General features: G+C 36.0%; 1 long non-coding RNA gene across 1 annotated transcript; it reads left to right on the forward strand.

The window, feature by feature from the left end:
* The first annotated feature begins 973 nt into the window (after positions 1-973).
* On the forward strand, positions 974-3,813 carry LOC130590312 (uncharacterized). The gene is made up of 2 exons (XR_008967898.1): positions 974-1,482; positions 3,634-3,813. It is a non-coding gene; the product is annotated as an uncharacterized LOC130590312 (long non-coding RNA).
* Positions 3,814-8,841: the final 5,028 nt, after the last annotated feature.

Here is an 8,841-nt window from a genome sequence, read left to right on the forward strand (position 1 = left end):
TTCCTTGAAATCAGGGAAAATGTACGTTTTTCAGAGCATAGTACTGTTATTTTGCCATAAATACTCTCTCTCTCTACTTTCTCTCTCTAAAAGTTCCTTTTCTACTCCTGATACCTGACTTAAGCTTCGAAGGGGGAAATACCACCCAAACCTCCAGGTGGGTCCCTTTTTGCAGGTCTGAAGGCGGAGCTCAAGTTCGAGATTTGAGTTCTGACATTGTTGCACAAGTCTCCTACTGTTGAACCTATTGTTGGGGATAGTAGTATTATTTACGAGTCAAGCACTACGTAACAGATAGTATTAAGTTAATTACCGTATCTAATTATGTACAATATTTAATATTAACGAAATTATTTTTTAGTAATAGTTTTTAATCACAAACATATAAATTATTTACATTCAATAATCATTAATTGATTCCTAAATAATCCATAATAAATAAAAAAGATGGGACGAAAAGGAGATTGAGGATAGAGAATATATGGTATGGTATGGTAAAAAGTAGGAAAGAGATTGTAAAAATCTAAAATTATCGATCATCTACTAGGGTGAAGAGATCATAAAAATCAATTATGAATCATGAATGAGGTGGAAGAGTGAGAAATTAATAAAGTAATTGATGATCCCAAATTTGAGATCGTCAATTGGCCATACTTTAAGAACCAAGTATGTCAACCTTGATTCTAATTTTAAAAAAGAAAAAACACATCCACAACGTTTACATAATAACTAGTTATTAAACCCGGGCTATGCTCCGGGTAAGAAAAAAATCATTTAATATTATAATACTTTATGATAATAATACTAAATACAACTTAGCCTAGTGGTCAAAAACTCCAATATATGTACTTGAGGTCTTGGGATCAAACCCTATATTATGCAATTTCTTACCACGTGTTAATACAGTTATATAGATATTGCCTTCTATGATTGGGTCTTTACTTCTCATTTTAACAAGCTCATATATATTTGAAGGATTTATGTCCTCGACTTAAATGCAATTACTAATATATAATGGATCGTATTATAGAGATAATAAGTTCGTTATATTGGGTCGTCTATACGTCTTGCTAGAGAAAGCTATAGAACTTCGGATTAGTAAATAAATAAACCCGAAGCCCAATGTAACGGATCCTACAAGGTCACACATTAAACTTGGATCAACAAAAGAAACCTAGAGCCCAAGAGGGCCCTAGGGTGGCCGGCCAAGAGAGGAGAAAAGGAGAGAATCTGACCTAAATACTTTTATATATTTGGGTTAGGCAGAAAAGAAAACAGTCAGTTTATTCTCTTATTATTTTCTCTCTCCTATTCTCTCTCTTCAAAAGTCACGTTATACTCCAAGAAACCAAAGAAGAAGTTTTCTTCCTTTCCAACTAGCATTGGTGGAGTGTTGATCTGGGTTGGTGGACTAAGTAGAGGAATCACATCTGAGATTCTCAATCCGGGTTCTTCAAGCTTTGTGGAAATCACGCTACAAAGGTTTTTCTAAACTTGTATGTGATCCTTAATTGTATATGCATGTGATCCTGATTTAAGTGCTTATGAATTTGATTCATGAAATTCCGCTTTATAGTACTTATATATTCCTACATGTATCAGTTTTAGCCTCTTGCATATAGAATTTTGGTCATAAAGTTTAGTTTATGTATGATTAATTTTAATTTGACTAAGGGGAGGAATTAAATTATGGATTGAATAATTAATTGAAATTTGTGAAAAGGAGTTTTAATTACTTGCTTTCTCAATATAAGCCGAAATTTTTTCACCTCATAAACCCTAATTTTCGAAATTCATAAACCCTAAAATTCTGATTTTAGATCTCTAAATTTCGAAAAATAAGTTCATATTATTAATCTAATCTTCATGCTTAAAATTGTTTATGTATGAAAATAAATTCATGTAAAAGGTGTTTTATATGAATTAATGATTAATTATATGAATAATCTGAAAATTAATTAAAATAAAGATTTTAAATTTAATTTTCTGTATTAAGCATAAAGAGTTATGTTTAACTTAATCAAGATCACCTAATTAAATTTACAAAAGGTTGTAATTTTAATATCTTTCAAAAGGAAAAGAAAAGAAAATTGAAAGGGAGAAGAGGAGCAGCCACCGTGGGTGCTCCGGTCTCCGGTGGTCGGATGTCTGCCGGCGAAAAGTCGGGGAACGAATGTTCGATTGCCGGCGAGCAGTCGAAGTGAGTGAGGGTGGTAGTGGCAGCAGCCACGTGCAAAGCACGTTTGACGTGCGGAGCAATGCGCTGCTCGCCGCCGCAGGCGAAGTATCGGCGTTCGACGTCGGCTCTCGAAAGAATCAACCGGCGAGTTGCCGGTGAGAGGCTCGAAAGGGTTGCCGGAAAATCTTTTGGTTATACGACCTTCTGGGCAGAGGAGCGTGAAAGCAGCCTTGCTGCTGCTAGTTTCACGTTTTCCAAAATTAAAAAAAAAAATAATTTTTTTTTTATAAAAGAAACGTGACTAAAAGACTGGGCAGCACGCAGCAGCCAAGTTTTTTATTTTTTTTTTATTTTATCTTTTGGAAGTTTTATTTTGAAAACAGATTTTGAGAAAGATAAGTAAATTTCAATTATGTTAATTATTGACTTGGTCATAAATTTCAATCCATAATCTGATTTTTTAATCTAATTAAAATTAATTAGGCTTGTTTTAAGGGATAGAATCTTTAGGTGATTAGATATTACTTAAAATTTTATCTTCTTGCTTTAATTAAGAATATTTGATATTTTAATTGATTGGCAAGTATAATATATGATATTATTATGTGGCTTTTATATATGATATATTTGCTATGTATGACTAGTATGGCCCAAATTAAGATAGAAAATACGATCCGTATCGTGATGTATTCTTGTAATTTTAAATACGATCTGCGTATCGTTAAGTATTTTTGTAATTTATTTAATTTAGTTATTATTTAAATTATTTTTTATACTTATGTAATCCAAAGAAGAGTCCATCAAGAGAAAGCCCATGGAAAAGTGGATGGAGATCCATGAAGAGTCCAAGAAAGAGCAGTTGATGCTTAGTTCTTAGGATTATGGGCCATACTAGATCATTTTATTTTCGCATTTTATTATTTTAAAATGCTTATAAGTTTATTGTATGTTGTTTATTGATGCGATAGAGTTCACTAATTCATAACAACATAATAAACTTAGGCCCCATAAATATTAAGGTTTGCTTTTCCAAACATAAAGTACTTATCAAACCCTTAATTAATAGTAATAGGTCATGCCTCCGCAGGGTATTATCATTAATTTTGGGATATAAGGTAAAATTGCGAATTTTACAGCTTAGTTTGGTTGTCCTTAACAAAATTATCAAAAGCGTTTTGAATTTTGAAGCAAGAGATAGTTAAACATGCGATGTTTATCCATCTAAACAAGAGTTATAAAGTGTTATAATTAGTAAAAGAGTTTACTTACCTTGATAATGTAACGTTATGATAAGGCCTCCGTCTGCTTAGTGTTACATGTTGATAGGATCTTGTAAAACACTTATTCATAGGGGACTTTAATTTTGAATAGGTGGTCAACCTAGAAACCTTTACATGTTTTAGGTTGCTTATATAAACATAAAATTGAACTTTGCCTTATTTTTCTGTCTGTAGATATCATGTCTAATAACAACAACAACAACTCCGGTTTCAACATTCGTCCTTTTCTGGAAAAGGACAGACTGAATGGTGAAAATTTCCTTAATTGGGAAAGGACCTTAAGACTCGTTCTGAGGTTTGAGGGTCGAGAGGACGTCTTAGATACCCCGCTTCCTGTAATAACTGATGAATCAACTGACGCTGAAAAACGTCGTGCAAAACAGGCTAGTGATAAGTCTATACCAATCACTTGTTTGATGGTAGCAGCCATGGAGCCGAACCTCAAAAGAGGTTCAAACCAAGGATGCCTACACGATCATGCAAGAGCTGCGGGCTATGTTTAAAACTCAGGCCCGAGTTGAGCGGTATGAGACTAACAGGGAGATCCTTGAATGTCACTTGAAGCCGGGTCAAGCTGTTGGCCCCCATGTGTTCGAAATGATGGGTCTTTTTGAAAACATGGAAAGACTTGGGTTCCCTTATAGGCTCGAGTTGGCTCTGACATCATTCTCCACTCACTACCTGAAAGTTTTAATCAGTTCAGAATGACCTACAATATGAATGAGTCTGAAAAGACTTTGCAAGAGCTGCATGGATTGTTGGTCAATGCTGAAAGGAACATCCCTAAGGTTGAACCAAAGAAAGAGGTTCTGTTGGTTCAAAAGGGAAAGGGTTTCAAAAAGAAATGGGCAGGAAAAAGACAAAGGCAAGCAAGTTGCCACTGTCGCTGAAAAACCTAAGCCAACCGCCAACCAAGGTTGCTGCGGAAAGCAAGTGCTTCCACTGTCACAAGATTGGACACTGGAAGAGGAACTGCCCGATATACTTGGAGGAAATAAAGAAGTCTGGGGCTTCTACTTCAGGTATATATGTTATAGAAATCAATTTAACTTCTACTTCTTTATGGGTATTTGATACCGGTTGTGGTTCTCACATTGTTAATGATGTGCAGGGACTAAAAAGAAGTAGGAAGTTGGCAAAAGGCAGGTAGAGCTACGCGTTGGAAATGGAGCACGAGTTGCTGCACTTGCCGTCGGGAGCTATAGTCTACACTTGCCATCTGGGCTTATTTTAATTAAATTATTGTTATTCCTACAATAACTAAGAACATAATTTCGGTTTCATTTGGATTCTGAAGGTTTTCTGTTGAAATAAAGAACAAATGTTGTTCCATTTCTTACAATAATATGTTCTATGCCAGAGCTAATTTGATAAATTTATATGTGCTTGATAAATCATTACAAGTCTATAACATAGATAGCAAGAAAAGAAATCAAATGATTCTAACCTAACCTATATTTGGCATTGCCGAATGGGTCATATAAACCAAAACGCATTCACAAGTTACAAAAGGACGGTATAATTCCATCATTTGATTTCGAATCATTTGATGTATGTGAATCATGCTTAATGGGTAAGATGACAAAATCACCATTTACTGGAAAAGGTGAAAGGGCCAGCGATCTTTTAGGACTCATACATACAGATGTATGTGGTCCTATGAGCACAAAGGCAAGGGGAGGGTTTAATTACTTCATCACCTTCACTGATGATTTGAGTAGATATGGCTATATTTACTTAATGAAACATAAGTGGAATCTTTTGATAGATTCAAAGAGTTCCAAAATGAAGTACAGAATCAACTTGGTAAGACAATAAAAGCACTACGATCCGATCGTGGTGGTGAATATTTGAGCCAAGAGTTTGATGATCATCTAAAGGATTGTGGAATTCTTTCACAATTAACTCCACCAGGAACACCACAGTTAAATGGTGTATCTGAAAGGAGGAATCGAACACTACTAGATATGGTTCGATCTATGATGAGTTTGCTGATCTACCGATTTCTTTTTGGGGATACGCTCTCGAAACTGCTGCACACACACTAAATAGGTGCCCGTCAAAGGCTGTAGAAAAGACTCCATATGAGTTATGGAATGGAAAACCTCCAAACTTGTCTTTCTAAAAATCTGGGGATGCGAGGTCTATGTAAAGCGGTTACTATCAGACAAACTCGCACCCAAGTCAGATAAATGTCTCTTTGTGGGTATCCAAAAGAGACAAGGGTTATTACTTCTATAACCGTCAAGAGAACAAAGTGTTTGTTGCTCGTGATGGTGTCTTTCTTGAAAAGGAATTTGTTTCTAGAAAGACAAGTGGGAGTAAAATAACACTCGAAGAAATTCGAGATGAGCAACAACTGGACGTGGCTCACACCATGTCAGAGACGGCCCAACAAGACGAAAGTCATGTTGAGGAGATAACGTATTCAACGCATGAACCTCCTACGTCCCATTCGAAGTTGAATCAAGCGAAAATCTTCAAACTGTTGAAGAGAACGTTTCTCTTGATGCTAGACCCCGCGTAGGTCTAGTAGACCAAGGATTCCAAACAAAAGGTTGGTTGATTTCCTAATGACTGAGAATTCTGAAATTATGATTTTGGAAAATTCAGAACCTACTACCTACAAACAAGCTTTGACGAGCCCAGACTCTGAGAAATGGCTTGAGGCCATGAAATCCGATTAGACTCCATGTCTGAGAATAAAGTTTGGACACTGGTTGACTTGCCTGCTGGGGTTAACCCTATTGGATGCAAGTGGGTGTTCAAATTGAAAACAGACAAAGATGGAAATGTCTATGTCTACAAAGCAAGACTGGTTGCAAAAGGATTCAGACAAGTTCATGGTATAGACTATGATGAGACCTTTTCTCCAGTAGCAATGCTTAAATCAATTCGGATACTTTTAGCGATTGCTGCATTTTTCGATTACGAAATTTGGCAGATGGATGTCAAAACCGCATTCTTGAATGGGTTCTTGAATGAGGATGTGTACATGACACAACCTGAAGTTTTGAAGATCCAGAAAATCCTAAAAGGGTTTGCAAGCTTCAGAGATCCATTTATGGATTGAAGCAGCATCTCGGAGTGGAATCTTCGTTTGATGAGGCAATCAAACATTTGGTTTCATCAAAAGCGAAGAAGAGTCTTTGTTTACAAGAAGTTTAGTGGGAGCAGCTTAGTCTTCTTGGTTCTGTTGTAGATGACATACTATCATGGGAAACGACATACCAATGCTTGAGTCAGTCAAGGAATGGTAAAGAGTTGTTTCTCTATAGGACCTTGGAGAAGCTGAGTACATACTGGGAATCAAAATCCATAGAGATAGGTCTCGAAGGATGATTGGGCTAAGTCAAGAAACTTATATTGATAAGGTTCTTACAAGGTTCAACATGGAAAACTCGAAGAGAGGTTTCGTTCCCATGTCACATGGCATATCGCTTAGCAAGAGTCAGTGCCCGACTGAGCCTGATGAGTTAAAGCGAATGAGTAGCATTCCTTATGCTTCGGCTATAGGGTCTATTATGTATGCCATGATAAGTACTCGACCAGATATTGCATATGCCTTGAGCACATGTAGTGTGTTCCAAGCAAATCCAGGAGAAGCACACTGGACTGCAGCTAAGAGCATCCTTAAGTACTTAAGGAGGACTAAAGCTATATTCTTAGTATATGGGGGACAAAGTGAGTTGGTTGTTGAAGGTTATATTGATGCAAACTTCCGAATCGACAAAGATGATTACCGCTCTCAGTAAGGTTATTTCTGTTGTCTAAATGGAGTAGTAGTAGCTGGAAGAGCTCAAAGCAAAGTTCATACGGATGAGAACGTGGCTGATCCGCTAACTAAACCACTACCTCAACCCAAGCATGAGTGTCACGCTAGGGCTATAGGCTTGAAGTAAATATTAGAGTGGCTTTAGATTATACTAGTTTAGAGAAACTTATTACAATGTAAAGACATGGTTTTGCTATTTATGTTTATGATAATAAATTTTGTCTTATTTAATTTTGGTTTGGTATTAAATAAAATGTCCAAAATATATCTTGAATTCTATGGTTTTGTCAAATATGTGATTTGATGAATGAAACACCATAAGTGAACAGAATTCCTAATCTAAGTCATTAAACTGGACATAAATGACTTATTAAAGGGATTAGCATATGAGATTGATTGATAGCGCCGTTTCATGGGCTATAGAAACATAAGAGATGTTTAATCAATGCTATGGATATGTATAGTTGATACATAGTCGAACTTGACCTACTTAGAAGTTTTTAACTTCGAAATTATATTAGTAGATTCCTGAGACATGAGTAGAACATTACTTTGCCCAATGATTAGTATAGCTTTGATACTGTCAAACGTCATGCCGTAAAAGAGGACTATAAAGGCAGCATTCAGGTTGTGCTAAAAGTTGAGTGGGAGTATTGGTTACTACAAATTGGAAAAAGCCTCCTATATGAGATAGATAGGTGTCTTGGCCCCTTGAAGAGTGAAAAATTGAAAATGCATGGCCGTGCTCAAATGGATCATTCGATGATCATTTGTTGAACAATTTGAACTCGGATTTCAAGGAATAATTTGAAAGCTAGTATGGATGATATAGAAATATGATCATACTATCAAATTAAGACATTAAGAGACTTGAGGAATAAAAACATTGCACACTCGTCTCGGACAAGTGGGAGATTGAAGGATTTATGTCCTCGACTTAAATGCAATTACTAATATATAATGGATCGTATTATAGAGATAATAAGTTCGTTATATTGGGTCGTCTATACGTCTTGCTAGAGAAAGCTATAGAACTTCGGATTAGTAAATAAATAAACCCGAAGCCAATGTAACGGATCCTACAAGGTCACACATTAAACTTGGATCAACAAAAGAAACCTAGAGCCCAAGAGGCCCTAGGGTGGCCGGCAAGAAGGAGAAAAGGAGAGAATCTGACTAAATACTTTTATATATTTGGGTTAGGCAGAAAAGAAAACAGTCAGTTTATTCTCTTATTATTTTCTCTCTCCTATTCTCTCTCTTCAAAAGTCACGTTATACTCCAAGAAACCAAAGAAGAAGTTTCTTCCTTTCCAACTAGCATTGGTGGAGTGTTGATCTGGTTGTGGACTAAGTAGAGGAATCACATCTGAGATTCTCAATCCGGGTTCTTCAAGCTTTGTGGAAATCACGCTACAAAGTTATTTTAAACTTGTATGTGATCCTTAATTGTATATGCATGTGATCCTGATTTAAGTGCTTATGAATTTGATTCATGAAATTCCGCTTTATAGTACTTATATATTCCTACAATATTGCCTTCTATGATTGGGTCGTTACTTCTCATTTTAACAAGCTCATATGCTTTGCTTGTTTTTTCTAGAAAGG

The sequence above is a fragment of the Beta vulgaris genome, chromosome 1, assembly GCF_026745355.1.
Source record: "Beta vulgaris subsp. vulgaris cultivar EL10 chromosome 1, EL10.2, whole genome shotgun sequence".
NCBI classification, from domain to species: Eukaryota; Viridiplantae; Streptophyta; class Magnoliopsida; order Caryophyllales; family Amaranthaceae; genus Beta; species Beta vulgaris.